Raw genomic sequence first — 18,803 nt, 5'->3', positions numbered from 1 at the left:
AAAATTAATGAGGTTTTATTAAAGTTTCCGGGAAGCAGAAAGGATGCACGACAAAGACATGACCCTTCTTGAAGCTGCTTCTCAACCCCACCAACCCAGCAGATGTTCCTTGGCACGGCCCAGACCTCCAGCCACCACCCGCAGCTCCGGGCGGCCCCACACCTTGGAATTTGAGCCCAGCTCAACTCACTGCCTCAGAGAAAGGGGAAGGTTTGTTTTCCTTCACCCTCTTCTGGAGCTTTTCTCTAAATCCTCATTTCCAGTCCCAGAATCAACATCCTCGCTGTCGGTTGACAGTGCCAGACCAATTGTTAAAACTTTCAAAAATCACCTCTGCTCAGAAGCAGTCATCCAATCAAAATGGTTGGTTTAGGTTAGCCTGTGTCCCCCACAAAAAAAGATACGTTGAATTCCTAACCCCCACTGCCTCAGAATATGACCTTATTTAGAAATAAGCTTGTCGCAGATGTGATTAGTTAAGATGCGGTCACATTAACGTAGGGTGGGCCCCTAATCCATACGACTGGCGTCCTTGTAAGAAGACGGCCACGTGAAGACACAGACACAGGGAGAACACCACGTGAGGACAGGATGGGAGCGACGCAGCCACAGGCCAAGGAAGGACGGAGTGCCAGCGAACCTCCAGAAGCCAGGAAGGGCAAGGAGGGCTTCCCCTACGGGAGCACGGCCCTGTCACTACCCTCATGTGGCCTTCTAGCGTCCAGAACTGTGAAAGAGTGAGTATCTGCCGTTTTAAAGCACCCAGTTTGAGGTCCTGTTACTGCATCCCTAAGAAACAAGTGCTATGGTATTCAAGCGACAGCCTATATGTTAAATATCTGTATAATGGACACAGGTCACAGGAAGCACTGTTTCCCAGGAGACAGGCAGGCAGCTGGCATTCACTAGGTGCTATTCCAGGCTGGGTGCCATGCAGACCCCAGGAGTCATTTTTTCTCACAACTCCTTTATGAGAAAGTTCTACTCATCCCTGGGTCCCACAGGATGACGCTAAGGGAGATTTAGTGGGTTGCCCAAGATAACCGCTGGTGATGAAGCCAGGATCTGAATCCCGTCCAGAGCCTGATGCTTAACCAGGATGCTAAGAGGCAGGAATTATGGGTTGACGATAATGGGATAGAAGCAGCCAGGGAGGGAGTCTGGATGATCCGGCCACGACTGAAGCCTCTTGCTTTCCTCCGGTTTAAATTTGTTGGCAGGATTTGCCCCCTTCAGTTGTTCTTCAGTTTCCCTTGTTCTAGTCGTCTAGGGCAACTCCACAAGGGATCTGAGGAGTGAACTGCTGGTGCATGCAAGAGCATGTGTGCCATGTGTGTGTATGTGCGTGTGTGCATGTGTGTGTGTAGGTAGGTGTGTGTGTATGCGTATGTGCCTGTGTGCTTGTGCGCGTAGGTCTGTGTGTATGCATGTGTATGCAGGTGTGCATGTGTGCTTGTGCATGTAGTTGTGTGTACATATGCACACGCACGTGCACATGCGTAGCTATGATATCAAATAAAAGATTGCCCATTTCCCCCGTTTCCCTCCTTACCACATCCCTGTATTTCCCAAACCAGGACTTGGGGCATGTGGTTTGACAGGAATTTTCTAATTTGGGAATTGAGATATGTGAAAAGAAACAAGGAAACAACATTTTTCTTAACTAAAAAATATGTAGTGAGATGTGATTTTTAAAAAAACGAAACTGGGCCGGGCGCGGTGGCTCACGCCTGTAATCCTAGCTCTCTGGGAGGCCGAGGCAGGCGGATTGTTTGAGCTCAGGAGTTTGAGACCAGCCTGAGCAAGAGCGAGACCCCGTCTCTACTAAAAATAGAAAGAAATTAATTGGACAACTAAAAATATATAGAAAAAATTAGCCAGGCATGGTGGTGCATGCCTGTAGTCCCAGCTACTCGGGAGGCTGAGGCAGAAGGATCGCTTGAGCCCAGGAGTGTGAGGTTGCTGTAAGCTAGGATGACGCCACGGCACTCTAGCCCGGGCAACAAAGTGGGACTCTGTCTCAATAAAAGAAAAAAAAAACAAACAAAACTGGTGCCATACACTGCTGGTACGAGTATAATTTACACAGGCCTCTCACATACGTCAAGACATAAAAATATTCAGACCATCTGATCAGTGGTCCCTGGGGATTCATTGTAGAAAGTGGGTGGAGATGTTCAGCAGTGGAGGAAAGGTGCTTAGATGCCAGCCATGCCTCTGGCAAGAAGACTGCCTCTGTGGTGTTAAAATTATGAACAGGAAGACTGTGTAGCAAACTGGAAATATATATTATTTATACAAAATATATATCATGTTATTACTATTATTTCTTTTTTTTTGAGAAGTGTTAAATATTCTTTGTTTGATATTACACATAAACCACACTAAAATGCCTTTCAATAAATAAAAGGCAACATTTTAGTAGATGCAGGGAAATTAGATTGGCATAGCAAAGACCAAAAATATATAAAGTAAACATTGCTACCTTGTCTCCAGCTCTCATCTTTAACAGGTTAAAACACCAGTGAGTCTTGCTTGGTTCCAAGTGAAGGGATTTCCCTAGTATTTAAATATATTCACATAACCAGTTATATAAATCTAAATATAAAACCAATCCTCAACAGGTTTTAAAATGGCAATTTACCATCCCTGTGAAAAGTTGAACACTACTAATTAATCCAATCATATCTTCAGAAGGGGAAAACAGTGATAGCATTTACTGTATTGGAATTACTATCAAAATTCAAAAAACCGAATTAACCACAAGCCAGTCTTAGTTGAATCAGGACTGTCCAGCAAAAATATTCTGTCACTCTTTCATGATCTGAATTCTGGTGTATGAGACCAATTAAATTATGGTACACATAAAAAAAGTTAAGATATTTCCGGTTTGTAATAAATAAGACAGTGGCCAATTATTACTCATTAGTGGCTTTTTTGAGATAAGCTATCAAGTCTGCCCTTTCTCCCTTCTTCTTAATGCCAGCGAAGATCATTTTTGTTCCAGGGATGTACTTCTTGAGATTCTCCAAATACTCCATCAGTGTATCCTCTCCCCAGGTGATGCCTTTGTTCTTATTGGCGTCTGTGTAAGAGAATCCAGCAGCCTGACCTGTCTTCCGCCCAAAGAGACCATGGAGATTTGGCCCAGCCTTGTGCTTGCCTCCCTTTTCCACAGTGTGGCACTGGGCACACTTCTGAACAAAATCTTCTTGCCTTTCTCAACATCACCCATAGTTAGTTCTCTTTGGTTGCTGACGGCACGAGGGTTCCCAGTGAGAAGCCGGACGTCCCGCTCTCTAAGTCACTATTATTTCTTAAATGGGTATTTAGTAGTATTCTTTGAATGCAAGCAACAGGAATCCTATGGGTGATTTAAGCCAGGGGGAAAAATAGGAATCTATGGAAAGTGCACAATGATTCACAGACTTGAAGGTTTAGAGGAAGACCAGGCCTTGGAAGACAGGCCAGATCTGTGCGTGAGATCTAGGGGCAGAGGCTGGGGACAAGTCTCCTTGTGTGTGGGGGGGTGGGGGCAGTTAGAAGGAATTGGCTCCCCCGTCTCTGCCCCGTGTCACTGGGCTCACAGAGTGTCACTACCCCCTTGGTTAGGAGCATCCCCTGGGTAGTGTGGCAGACCAGATCCTGTCAACTAACATCCATTCCTCGCTTTATCCTTGCTAACAGAATCCTGGCGTGGCTCAGCGCGCCATCCTATGTAAGAGACATGACTGGTAAGTGGCCAGTTATAGCAATTCTGTTCCCCAACTCCCCGGACTCCTTGGCAGCAGGAGCCACATGGCCCAGTTCCAGCCACTGATATCTATTGTGGACTGAATCGTGTCCCCCAAATTCATACGTTGAAGCCCTCACCTCCAATACGACCATATTTGGAGATAGGGCCTTTAGCAAAATAATTAAGATTAAATGAAGTCTCAAAAATACTTTATGTTTCAGGGAATAAGAGAAAAATAAAACCAAAAATACACAAAAACAAAAGAAAAAATAAATAATTTTTTTTTTAGAGACAAGGTCTTGTGCTGTCACCAGGGCTGGAGTGCAGTGGTGTCATCATAGCTCACTGCAACCTTAAACTCTCCAAATCAAGTGATCCTTCTGTTTCAGCCTCCCAAGTAGCTGGCACTACAGGTGCATGCTCCTGTGCCTAGCCGATTTATTTATTTTTATAGAGATGGGGTCTCAAACTCCTGGGCTCAAGCAATCCTCCCACCTCAGCCTTCCAAAGTCCTGGGATTATAAGCGTGAGCCACTGCACTGGGCCACATTTTTTTAAAAAAGAAAAAAAAAGGATTAAACAAGGTCATAAATAAGGTTAAACGGGGTTTAATCCAAAGCACTGGCATCCTATAAGAAGAGGAAGAGACACCAGAGCATGTGCTCTCTCTCTCTCTCCCTCTCCCTCTGTGAGCACAGAGGAAAGGCCACATGAGGATGCAGCAAGAAGGCGGCTGTCTGCAAGCCAGGAGGAGAGGCTTCACCAGAAACCAATGCTGCCCGCATCCTGATCTTGCACTTCCAGCTTCTGAAACTGTGAAAAAATAAGTGTCTATTGTTGCAGCCACCCAGTCTACAGTATTCTGTTATGGCAGAGTATCGCGAGGTGACTAATACAAGACCTAAGGGGAAATCTGCCAGGAAGGACTTCTGGGAAGCTTTTGCTTTTCCGCTTTACCTCATGGAGAATCATTCCCAGACAGGCATAGGAGTTAAACCTAATTAAGGAACTTCCTACATTCATCTGGTTGGATTTCAAAACTGCCACAGACCAGTGGCTCTTATGTGCCTCCTGTGTTCTTTTTGGACAGGAATGTCTACTGCAGTTTTCCTACACCTGTCCCACCTGAACATGTGAGGGGCAGATAACATTTCCTCTTGGTTCCCAAGTCTTTGGATACAGAGAAACTATACTTGAGGAATTATACTCAAGAAACTTCCATCCACATCTGTGGTGACGTTCTGGATCTTTTTTTTTTTTTCTTTTTGTAGAGACAGGGGTCTCGCTCTTGCTCAGGCTGGTCTCACACTCCTGAGCTCAAGTGATCCTCCTACCTCAGCCTCCCAGAGTGCTGGGATTACAGGTGTGAGCCACCGCACCCAGCCAGCCATTCTGGATATTAAGCTGATGGTGTAAAGGGTTGAGGCTTTAGGGAAATCTTTAAACAGGGTGAGTATATTCTGTATATGGGAGTGTGGTGGGCAGAATAATGGCCTCCCACAGATGTCCACATTCTAATCCCCAGAACCTATGAATATATTAGGGGACATGGCAAAGGGGAATTCAGGTTTCAGATGAAATTAAGGTTCTAATCAGCTGATTTTAAAATAGGGAGATTCTTTGCAGGTTGCACACAGTTTTGTTTATGCATTTCCTTAAAATTGCAGAATCCAGAACCCAAATAGTAGGCAATACAATTTTAGAATGTAATATATAGAGGCATATTTAGCCTCTTTTAGAAGTCAATGGATTGAATGTCTTTTTATTTTAAATTTTACATTCATTAAGGTGCCTCATTTTTTACCTTGTCCATTAACATTTATCCATATGCCTTTGCAATAACTAGATTGTAAAAAGCTAACAAGTGTTGTAACAATAATCCATTGTTGGAGGTGCTTGCAGTTGTCTTAAAAATTAAAGTGTTTTGGTTTTTTTTTCCAGAAAAAAATAAAACAAAATAGGGAGATTATTCTGCATTATCTGTGTGGGCCCAATGTCCTTAAAATTGGATATGGGGAGCAGAAGACAAGGCAGCGTGAGAGACTTGGCCCAACATTGTTGACTTTGAAGACAGAGGAAGGGGCCACAAGCCAAGGAATGCAGGTAGCCTCTAGAAGTTGGGAGGTAAGAAAATAGAATCTCCCCTAGAGGCTCCAGAAGGAATATGGCTCTGCTGACACCTTGGTTCTAGCCCCATGAGACCCAGTTTGGATTTCTAACATCCAGAACTGTAATATAATAAATGTGTGTTGTTTTAAGCCACCAGGTTTGTGGTAGTTTATTATAGCAACAATAGAACACTAATACAGAGGAGAATGTAAATAATTTGTGGCCAGAGGGCAGAGTGTGGTAGTTTAAAATATGCCCACAAATTCTTGTACTCATTTCAAAAAAGTGGAGCCTAATTCCCTTCCCCTTGAGTGTGGGCTGGAATTAGTGACTCATCTAACTAATAAAATAATGAAATAAGGCAGAAGTGATGGTGTGTGACTTCTGATACTAGGTCACAAAAAGAGCCACGTTGTGGAGCAGTCATTGGGAGAGTCTGGGACAGGTTCCCATGTCAACGCTGGGTCAGGAGGGGGTGTACTGACTTAGGGACAGGCATGTCAAACAGAGACCCACACCAACAGCTTCTAAAAACCAACAATTTGGAAATGATTTGAGTGATCTGATGAGCAGTTTGTTTTACAACTTATATCGCTTGGTAAGCGGTTTTATAATATGCAATTGTCCCACGGTATATGCAGGGGATTGGTTCCAGGACCACCCCCATACCCAGATCTGAGCACATGCAAGTCCCCCAGTTGACCCTGCAGAACTTGCATATGGGAAAAGTCAGCCCTCCATATCTGTGGGTTTTTGCATCCCTCAAAAACTGTATTTTCAATCTGCATTTTTGTGGATGTGGAACCCATGGATACAGAGGGCTGACTATATTTATTGATAAAAAAATCCACGTATAAGTGGACCTACGTAGTTCAAAGCTATGTTGTTAAAGGATCAGCTGTTATTTATTTTATTTACAGAATAAAAAAGAATATATTTTTGTTTTTATATTATTTAGATTACAGCAGTTATTAAATATTTGGCCATCACTCCCGTGTAAATATTTCTTCCTTTCCAAACTGCCTGCCGCATCCCCTTCCTTTCCTTCTAAGTGCTGTGGTCTCTGTGCACAGGATGCCAGGGACAGAGCGACACAAGCTGTCGTGAGAAAAAGAGAAAGAAAAGCTGGCTGCTTCTCAGTGCTTGTCAGTGACAGCACAGGGGCTTCCTTTGCCCTCTTTGGGGGAGGAGAGGGCGCCCAAGAGCAGCCTTCCAAGCAACCTAAGAACTTGTGTGTGAGCAAGGGGTCTGCGGAATGGAGTCCTGGTCTTTATGAAGCAGGGTCTCGGCTCAGTGCCACAGGGCCCCAGGCCCGTCACCCTAGGACATGTCTCCTGCCTGTGGTTCCCTGGAGGGCGAGGCTGAGCCACAGCACTCCCAGCACTGCAGCCCTGAACCAGTAACAGCCTTTGTGCCTGGTTTTGTGTGAATCTGCATCAACCTTCACACCCGATGCCTGAGCCTTGGTCACAGTGATCAGTTGCTTCTTTTGACTGCTGACATCTTTGCGGTTGCAATAGTCAACCCATGGCCATCTCCAGAATGGTTCAGCACTACCTGTGCCCCTGCCAGGGCGGGGCACTATCTATTAATAACTGGATTAACAGGGCTCAGTCAGAGTGATGGCTGTGCTCCAGGGAGGCCCTGCATGTACCAGAGCATCCTAAACCTTCCTTGGAGTTTGAAAGAATTCCCAGAATCCTCCCCGTAAATCCTTCTTTGGGTATAAGCCAGCCAGAAGTAGTTTCTGCTACCTGCCACTCCACCACTGTCAGCCACCCAGCTGTCCCTGATGGTGAGTGTTTAGGGGCCCCAGGCACAGGTCCCAGGCAACAGAGACACATCTGTGGAGACAGGCTTAGCCTTATCCCCCTGCCAAGTCAGTGATGACAGGAGGACTCCCTGGGCCTTGCACTGAGTAGGGCAGCCTGACAGGCCAGCCTAGTCATCCCCTGTGGCCAGCACAAGGATATTGATCTTCGGTGGCCAGAATCTCTCCTCCACTGCTTTTGCTAAGGAACACCCTTGAGGGCAAAAAGCCCATAGCACCCTGGCCTTCCAGCTCACAGGTAAGGGAAAGGCTCTGTCCAAACAGTAAGTCAGGCTTCCTTGACATGCAATGAAGGGAAGAAGGCTTGCCCGGGAGTGGAAAATTTGAATCACTTCAGAATTTTAAGAAGTGCAACTTTGGATCCAGCTACTTTCAAGAACTCGGACCAAGAAGCTGACCGACTGGTCTTCCCCAGGGAAAACCTTCCCCTCAATGGTATGCAAACAATGCCTGCAGTGTACCAGGTGGCCTTGCTCGCTTCTTTGCCCCATTGTTGGGCCTTGTCAAACCTGTGCTTCTACAGAAAGCAAAGGAAAGCCAAGTCAGACACAGTGGAATTTGGAGTCCAAGTGAGAGAGAGAAAGAGAAGGGGGTGGTGGAGGGAGAGGGAGAAAGCTGAGCTCTGTCCGCCCTGGGAGAGCAGCTTCCATTGACAGGCAGAGGGAGTGAGGGAAGGTGATCAGAAATGCCAGATGGTGCTGTAGGAAGTATGTCACCCAACATCTTTGATAGTCATCTGGGCCCCTCCATTTGGGTCCTCTCCTACATAGAGAACCATCTTCCCAAAGGGTAAACTATACAGAAATCACACTCCCAAATGCTCTTGCCGCCACTGAGCAGGCATGTGACCTGGGTACCAGCAATCAGACACAGCACACAGATTAGCAAGGGAGACGCCAGAGGAAGTGGCCAGATGGTTTTAACGGTTTATAGAGGTCACATCCCTGTTAAGTGGATGACAACAGAGCATCTAGTTTCTTACTCTTTCTGCTCGTCTATTTTGAGCTCAAACCAATATAGAATTTGTACCCACTGGGAAGAGAAAAGCCCACTGATATGAAATGTTCAAATATTGTGAGTTTTGTTTCTCTGTGTTTATTTTATATTTTTAGAGATGGGGTCTTGCTATATTGCCCAGGTTGAAGTGAAGTGGCTATTCAGAGGTGCACACTACAACCTTGAATGCCTGGGCTCAAGAAACCCTCCTGCCTCAGCCTCCTGAGTAGCTGAGGCTACAGGCGTGCCACCTCACCCAGCCTCTGTGTTTATTCTTGACCCAGGGCTGAAACTCTAAAATCGAAGCTATATGCTTTGTTTGTATGTTTACTCATCCAAGCATGTAACATTTCCCTACCTCCAGGTGGTGTTATCAAATTAGGTTAGATTATAAATCTCTTAAAGGAGCTCTATTCTGATTGAGATTTATTTATCTTAGAGATAAGAGCTTATATAAATCTGATATTTCTAAAATTCTCCAGAATTAAGGAAATCGAACCTCTAATACTTTCAACGTGAAAAGAAGCACTCAATAACACTTTAACAAAAAACAGCTAATGTCTTCTCTGTGTTATCAGCATTAAGTATAATACATTTTATTCTACTTGGGTATGTTTTTCCTAAATTTATATAGGTTTACTGATCAAATAAACTAGTATCACTACCTAATGATTAAGGTTTGAAAAATGTAAACTTATTTAACCAAATTGAATCATTTAGTCTGACAAACTTTATTTTGACACAATTATGTTTTCAGTATGTCAACTAGAAGATAGTTTCCAAGACCTTTAGGTGACTTAAAACCTTGGACTCATTCTAAGTTGAGTTAATTAATGGATATCCATTCAATTCCCAAATCACTTCTATGTCAGATAAAATACGAAAACACTAATTACAAGCATGTATTACGTATTTTTGCCTCTTTATGATATTGAAAGGCCATATGGATATTTGGGTCTATTACTGAACATGTTTATTTCTGCCACCTTGAGAGGTAATATTATAAGGGATGTATATGGATATAGAAAGGAATTTAATTTGGGTGGTCAAAGCTAAGATTCAATGGGTTTATTTATAAGATTTTCAAAAAGAGTTTTAGTATAAAACAGCAACTCAAAATACTGCTTAAAAAAAGAGCTTTAGTATAATATACTGATACAAAACTAGAATTTGGCTTTTTCTCTGTTAAAATGACAAATTTTTCTTGGATTATTGGTCTTTTTTTTTTTATTTTATACATTTTTTTTTTTAAAGATGGGGTCTCACTATGTTGCCCAGGCTGGTCTTGAGCTCCTGGTCTCAAGTGAGCCTCCCACCTACCTCAGCTTCCCAAAGTGCTGGGATTACAGGCATGAGCCACCACGCCCCAATGGATTATTAGTCTTCTTTTAATAAGAGACTGTTAAAGGTTTTTTCTTTACCTTGTGAGTTGTCTACCTAGAGGGCAAAGATGTGTTTTATCAGAATAATTTCCTATGCCTTATGTTGACTTTACCATGTCCTTGATTATTTAAGAGGAGAAAGTCTTTTCACTTTTTTAAACGAGCTGTTAACTGTTTCAGGGTTAAAAATTAATTAAACCAAAGGGCTACTGTAATCTCACAGTAACAGCATGACAATCCTTGGAAGCTTAACTTGCAGGTCTGTTTGCATTGGTTTGTTGGTTCTCTTCTCACTGCAGGGGATGGCTCAATGGTCACAAGACCAATGATGGAGAAACCACAAGATTAGATCATACAAGGGGCAATTGAGCCACCAGAGCCTGAGGGAATAGTGTGAGGCACAGGTCGTGAAGACCCTGACTTAACTAAAGGACCATGGACCTATAAAAAAGCCTAAACTCCTCTCAACAGGAGGACAGTGGTTCTTTAAGATGAGAGTCTGCCGTCCTCTTCATTTGCTGGCAAATTAATAAATCTTCCTCTCCTTTCTCCTCAACCCACTTGTTCTCATTTTTTTATTTGGCTTCAGGAACAGGTACTGTGATTTTGGTAACATTACCTCCTATATTTACCTTCAAAATCTTCTTATTGTTGCCTTAGTTAAATGGGGTAGTCAAGTAACCCATGATCCTATCTTAAATGTTCAAACCTCCTGACAGCTTTTGATATTTTGCCTTCCTCAAATCAAATCCTAAATGGTATCTTTCACACCTAAACTGTCTTTGAAATTTCCCAGAAGGCCCCTGGAAAAATCACTTAGGATTTGTTCTTTCACCTTGAAAAAAGATAATTCGGTGTGTCAGATATGTTATTATTAATGACATGCATGGGAAGCTTTGTCAAATCAGAAGAGATGCTTTTATTTGGGTAAAGTATCATTAACATAAAATTTTCAGAAATTGTATACTCTATGGGAAATTTCTAGAGAATTGTCAATGTCCTTGCTATCCACAATATAATATGATTTTATCCTGGTGCTGCTTTGCCTAATGTTAGACAAAAGCAGTATTGTTAGTTTTTTAAATGTTAACTTGGTTGCAACTTTACTTCTCTAATTTCAATCTACTATCTTCTAGGCCAATGATTTTCAGTTGGGGATTCACTTCACTTACCTATGAAGTTTTATTAATATACAGGTGTTTAGGACCTAATCCAGATTTTTCTAAATATCTTTCCTTAACGTTCTTTTTCTTTTCTTTCTTTCTTTTTTTTTTGATGGGGTCTCACTATAATGCCCAGGCCTATCTCCAACTCCTGGGCTCAAGTGACCCTCCTGCCTTAGCCTCCCAAGTAGCTGGGACTACAGGCATGTGCTACCACACTTGGCTTCCTTGATATTCTTAATGTATTCTTGGTGTCCCTGGGTGTGGTGGCTCATGCCTGTAATCCCAGCACTTTGGGAGGCTGAGGCAGGAGGATTGCTTGAGGCCTATAGTTTGAGACCAGCCTGGGCAATAGCAAGACCCTGTCTCTAAAATAATAAAATGAAATGAAATATTCTTGGTGTCAAAAGAACCCACAAATCAGACTTAGTAAAGAGAGAGAGTTTATTGCAAGGGGAGTGAGATCATAGCCACAGGGAGAATGCTCTGACCATGAGATCTGCAAGTGTCTCAGGGGTTAGGGAAAAGTGCTTTTCTTTTATAAAGAGGAATAAACATGGCTAGAAAGAACCAGGTGTGGGCAAGTGGAATGAAAGGTGACCTGATAGGATAGTAGAGCAAAAACACCTTACCCCAAGGCCATCCTATTTTCAGAGGGGGTAGGGCTGTGGGCTGGCTCTGGTTGAGGGTGGTCAAAACTCAGGGTTCTTAGGGTAGGGAAGGAAAGAATCTGACCAAAGATTTTGATTTTGTTTTCATTGATCAGTGGGGACAGAACAGTTCAGCTAATCAATTATGAGGCAAAGAATGGGAATTTGGAGGGTCTATGTCTGACCTGGTCAAGGGTAAACAAGAGGGCAACTGGGAGTCTTATCCAAGTCACACAGGGAAGGTTGGTCTTTGAAGTCAGCTATTTCCTGGAGTGCAAAGCCCGGGGGAATTTCTCAGCTTCTATTGTTTTCCAGGATCACAGGGCTGATGTAGAATTCAACATTGACATTGGTATACTCTAGCTATGTAATTGGTATATTCATGATATTTCATGTTTCAGGATTATTACATTTTAAGATTTTTTTCAGGCCAGGTGTGAGACTGTAATCCTAGCACTCTGGCCAAGGTGGGAGGATCGCTTGAGCTCAGGAATTTGAGACCAGCCTGAGCAAGGGCGAGACCCTGTCTCTACTAAAAATAGAAAAAAATTAGCGTCGTGGCGTACAGCTGTAGTCCCAGCTACTTGGGAGGCTGAGGCAGGAAGATCTCTTGAGCCCAGGAGTTTGAGGTTGCTGTGAGCTACGATAATGCCACTGCACTCCACCCAGGATAACAACAAAAAAAAGATTTTTCTTTTGAAAAGGTTGTTCATCCATTTTTGTAAATTAGATATAATATCTGCTTTTCTTGGAAAATAGAGTTAATAAGTATATTTATAGCTACTTTGTCTAAAAATTTTTTGATTGATTTTATCTTGTTTTGCATGCCCCAGAAACAACCAAATGTTCTTGTAAGTTGCCTTATCTTTGTAATAAACTCTCATCAGATCTTTCACTTTTGATAATTATAAGCAGTAATGTTAACCACAGCCATTTTAAAAGTCTTTTGTCATCTGCAGACAGTGTTTTGTTTTACTCTGATGCTTCTCTGAAAGTACTTGAAATCAGCTGTGGGCCACAGTGCAGCGTCTTCGGTAAGGACAGACTATCTTAGAGCCCCGTGGGAAAGGACATGCCAGGTACCTTTGGGTACAGACTTCTGATGGCATTGCTTAAACAACTATGAGACCACACAACTGAACTGAGTCAGGATTTCCAGAATGTTGAGAAACAGATGGATTCATGAGATTGCTAACCCAAGACTGAGCAGAACAACAATCAGTGATGTAGGGCTGAACGAACTGATGGGGCATCCCTGTGGGTTTTGCTTAGAATCTTGCTGATGTTTTAATGCTCTATTTTCTGGATACATAATGAGTCCCTAGTTTTGTTTTTAATAAGGGGAAGATGTAAACATTTTTCTAGTCCAAGGAGAGAGATAAAGGGGGGAATAAAGGGGGGGAAAGTGGAGAAGTGTAGGTGAGAGTACAGAATAGGATCATTTACACACTCAACAAATTTTGGGTGCCATGCCAGCTACCAAGATCAATACGAATGTAAATAATACATCATTTCTTCCCTTAAAGAGCCTACAGCCAAAGGAGGCAATGTGACATGAACGTGAACAACTACAACAAAAGCCATATGTGCATTAACTATATCGCCATCTTCCAAACTGAAAAAGCAGCACTGTGGAGTTTCAGTTTGGGCGAGGGGGACAACAAAAAGAACTGGAAAGGGAAGCAGATAGAGACTGGTACAGAAGAAATTTAAGATGGTAAGAACTCAGTAAACAAATGCATGAAAGCAGAAAGCCATGGGAGGCACTCAGGAAAGAATCCGCAGTACAGTTTAGTAGGAATACAGGGTAGGCATAGGGGTTCAGGCCCAGTCATGAAAGGCCAAGCCTAGACTTGCTCTTGTAACCACTGGTGGAAAAAATAAAAGTCAATAAAATTTGGGGGTAAATTACACAGTTGGAGCCACACAATAGGACTACTGCCAGGTGGAGGATGGATTGTAGGCTCCTTGGCATCGAAAATTTTCCTTTAAAAAGCGCCATGTGCTACAATCTCTCTGGAAAACAGTTTTGCAGTATCCACTGAAGTTGGACATAAGCATATCCTGTGACCCAGCAATTCCATTCCTCCAACAGAAATGTGTGCATGTAGTCACCAAAAGGCATGTATGTAGTAGTAGTATTTATAATAATTCCCAACTGGAAACTATCACATGGCGATATATTCATACAATGAAATACCATACAGCATTAAGAATGATGTACTGTTATATGCAACAGGGATGAACCTCACATACATACTATTGAAAGAAGCCAGAGACACAAAAAAGTACATGATTCCATCCCATCACCCAGGAAAGAAAGGCAATGAAATTAAAAAGAAAATTTTTTTTAAAGTACATGATTCCATCTTTATAAAGTTTTAAAACAGGCAAAGCCAACCTATGGTGATAGAATTCAGGAAAGGTTGCCCTGGAGCAGAAGCAGGATAGTGTGGTAGTGTTCTAATTTCTTAATCTGTATGTTGGTTAAACAGGTGTGTGTTGGAGCCAGGTGTGGTGGTTCACACCTGTAGTCCCAGCTACTCGGGAGGCTGAGGCAGGAGGGTTGCTTGAGCCCAGGAGTCCGAGGGTACAGTGAACTGTGATCACACCACTGCACTCCAGCCTGGGAAACAGAGCGAGACCCTGTCTCCAAAAAAAAGAAAACAAAAAAAGGTACGTGTTGTGAAAACTTACCATACTGTACACTTTCTATTGGTGTACTTTTCTGCACGTACATTATATTTGAATAAAAAGTTTGCATTGTATTTTAAAAAGTGCCATGTGTGGAATCCCTGCATGCTGGAGACATAATTGGTCCCCAAATTCTATGCTTCCTGTGCCTAGAGTGGGCTTCATAGGAAGTAGAAGACTTTTCTCTCTGCCCTCCAGCGTCCATCATTCCAGCCCATGAGACAAACAGCACACCCAGACTGAGGCCACAGTCTAAAGAAGCAGTAGCCAGAACTCAGAACCACCTCTGCCACCTGCTGCTAGGCCAGGACAGCGAGACAGAATGAGCCTTCTAAGAAGACACCTGAGTCTTTCCCAGCCCTCAACCACCAGCTATGTGGCCCTGGCAAACTGCCCTGTTCTCTCCAAGTCACAGGTCCCTCCTCTGGGAATTGATGAGGGTGCCTGGGACTAGAGATTCTCAAAGCCCACTGTTTCGGTTTTCCCCTCTTAGAATCACCTAAGGCTCTTATTAAAACGCAGATTCCAGGCCCCCTGCCAGATCAGAATCACAAACTATGAGGGTAGGACTTGGTCATATTTTAAATCTAAGATAACTCTCTGTGAGCCAGGTATGTGGAAAACATGGCAAGGTGTCATCTCCAAGGACCTTCTCAGCTCTTATTTACCTGGCATTTTGCCCCCTCGTTCTTAGAGCCCAGAAGCCTGGGTCAAAAATGTTGAGGGAAAACAGCCCCAGTTCAATGCAAGTTACCCTGGCATCCAGCATTTCTTAATTGGTAAATTTAATCCATTTGTATTAATTATAATTACTATTGGCATAGGACTCGTTCATATATATATTTAGGAGATTTTTTCTTTTCTTCTTTCTTGCTTTCCAATAGACTTATCAAGTCTTCTTTTGCTGGTTTAAAAGGTTTACGTTGTATTTTTGCTCTTAAGGTGGTTACCATTCCTTACTATCCATTCTTAAGTTCACAAAACCTTATCAGCTTCTTAAATTTACCAATATCTTCCCACAAGTGCTTCAGTATGCTGTTTTTTTATCTTTTGCTCCCTGCCCCACCCCTAATCATATCTATATTATCTATAAATTCTAGTTCTAGATGAATATATTTTCTTTGAGCCTGACTTTATTTTTAAAAATAACAAACTTTATAAAAACATTTAATCATCTTCATTTCCTGTATCTTAAGAGCAACTTCATCTGGATTTATTTCTAATACTTCTAAATACTTCCCTCAATATGAATCTTTTAACATTATGAAAAATTTTTCAAACAGAAAAACTGAAAGACATGTACAGTGAACATCCATATCGTATCACCTAGATTCAAAGTTGGCTAAGAATCTCAAATCTACAAATTTTGCCTTTCACCAACTATGAAAACATTTCAGCCATTATTTCTTCAAATATTGGGGGGGGTTCATACTCTTTCCTCTTGTTCTTGGACTCCAAAATCTCTGTGTATGTTAGATGTTTTGATATTGCCCCACAGGTCCCTAAGGCCCTATCCATTATTTTCAATCTTATTTTTCTCTCTCTTCTTCAGATTGGATAATTTCTGTTTCTGTATTAAGTCAACAACTTTTATAATTTCCAATCTGCTATTAAGCCCATTCATTGAATTTATTTATTTTTTGGCTTTCTTGCAGCTAGACCTGTTCTATACATTGAATTTTTTATTTCAAGTATTTTTCAGTTTTAGAATTTCCATTTGGTTCTTTTTTCTAGTTTTGATTTCTGTATTTCTTACCTTTATCTTCGTTACAAGCACTTTATTTGACATCCTATTGCATAGTTATGATAGTTGTTTTTGTTAATTCCAATATCTGCATCATCTCAGTCAGTCTCCATTGATTGTCTTTTCCTTTTTTTAACTTGTTTTTTATTTGTTAGAGATGGAGGTCTCCTTCTGTTGCCCAGGCTGGAGTGCAGAGGCCCAATTATAGCTCACTGTAACCTCAAACTCTTGCGCTCAAGTGATCCTCCTGCCTCAGTTTCCCAAGTAGCTGGGACTACAGGTGTGCACCACCAAGCCCAGCTAATTAAAAAAAATTTTTTTTGTAGAGACAAGGTCTCACTATGTTGCTTAGGCTAGTCTGAACTCCTGGCCTCAAGTGATCCTCCCACCTTGGTCTCCCAAAGTGTTGGATTACAGGTGTGAACCATTGTGCCTGGCCTGACTGCCTTTTCTCAAGTGTGGGTAATATTTTCCTTGCTCTTTATGTAATGACTTTTTTGTTGTTTTTGTTTTGAGACAGAGTCTTGCTCTGTCACCAGGCTGGAGTGCAGTAGCTGTACTGTAACTCAAACATATATGTAACCTCAAACTCCTGGGCTCAAGCAATCCTCCTGCCTCAACTACCGCCATAGCTAGGACTACAGGCGCAAGCCACCATGCCCAGCTAATTTTTTTTTGTTTAAGTTTTTGTAGACATAGGGTCTCACTATGTTGCTCAAGCTAGTCTCAAACTCCTGACCTCAAGCGATCCTCCCACCTCAGCCTTCCAAAGTGCTAGGATTACTCGTGTGAGCTACTGTGCTCAATGTTTATTGAATTATTTTGGATTCTGGACAAATGGTATGATGTAGAGATATTAGATTCTATAATGTTGTTGAAAAAATACTGATTTTTCATGCTAGCAGGTAGATAACTTGACTAGATTCAAACTACAAACTGTCTGCCCTGCGGTCAGAGGCAGCTGATATTTCGGTTCAGTTCTTTTAGCCTTAGCTGGACTGCTAGAAGTCTGCCCCATGCATGTGTAGTTTAGGAGCTAAGGGCAGGTTTGGGCAGAGCATATACATAGTATTTGAGGCTCATTCTTTTTTCCGGAATTATCCCCTCACTTTCGAGCTGCTGTGGTCCACCCAACCTCTGCTACTTTGTTCTTTAGCTAGTAAGGCAGCAGATTTCCAAGCTTTACCTGCTCTGCATGGTACAAACTATGGCTTGCCTCAGGCTAAAAGCCATACGGACATGAAATTCACTCTTTTATTTTCTCTATCCAAGTGTCACCCACTTTCTTGTAACACTCCCAGTCAGCCTCCTCTCAACCACCATCTGATTTCTATAACCAGAGATTAGCTTTGTCTGAATTTGGATTAGGTGTAAGTGGAGTCACACCACAGTCTTTTGTGCCCAGCTTCTTCGATTCAGCATGATGCTGTTGAGATAGATCCAGGTCATTCACTGCACATTAGTCGTTCTCTTCATTACTGAATAGCTTTCCATTATGTAAAAATGCCAGTGTGTATGTACATCCATTTTCCTGTTAAGGGACACTGGGTCTATTTTTAGTTTTTGGCTATTATAAATAAAGCCACTATGAATGTACTTGTATAAGTCAAGATTTTTGTGGACATATGTTACCACTTCTCTCTTGTAAATACATAGAGGAATTGCTGGAAGCCAAACAGTTCTCCAAGGCTGGTTTAGCATATTACACTACCACCAACAACGTATGAGAATTCCAGATGCTCCTTGCTAACACTTGGTGTTGTCATTGCCATTCTCTTGGATGTAAAGTGACATTTTATTGGTTTTAAATTGCATTTTACTGATGACTAATGATGTTGAAAACTCTCATGTGGACTGGATTTTGCCAATATTTATTGTATTTTTTTAAATTAGTGAAATAATTCTTTATGCTGGACATGTCTTTGGTCAAATATGTATTACAAACATTTTATCTGAGTCTCTGGTGTCTATACATTTTTTTGCTTTTATTATTTTTAAATTGACACATAATTGTACATATTTATGGGGTACAGTGTGATATTTCAATACATATATACAATGCACAATGATCAAATCAGGGTAATTAGCATACCCATCATGTCAAATATTTATCATTTATGTTGGAAACATTCAAAATCCACTCTTTTAGGAATTTGAAAATCTACAATAAATTGATGTTAATTATGGTCACCCTATAGTGCTATAGAAATGCAGAGCTCCACCTCCACTCCCCCCGCACCATCTGCGGAAAAATTATCTTCCATGAAACTGGTCCCTGATGCCAAAAAGGTTGGGGACTGCTGTCCTGGGTGATAAAGGTAGACAAGACAAGAGAGGAAAAAAAAATATTGAAAGCACAAAGAGAAATGACATCTTACCTATAAGTGGAAAATAATTCAAATGACAGTGAATTTTTCATCAGAAAACAAGGAAGTGGCACAATATTTTTCAGATGCTGAAAGAAAAGAATGGTCAACCCAGAATTTTATATCTAGCAA

Source organism: Propithecus coquereli, unplaced genomic scaffold, assembly GCF_000956105.1.
Source record: "Propithecus coquereli isolate 6110/MARCELLA unplaced genomic scaffold, Pcoq_1.0 Scaffold171, whole genome shotgun sequence".
In the NCBI taxonomy this organism is placed as follows: domain Eukaryota; kingdom Metazoa; phylum Chordata; class Mammalia; order Primates; family Indriidae; genus Propithecus; species Propithecus coquereli.
Note: the sequence above shows the minus strand (reverse complement) of the source record.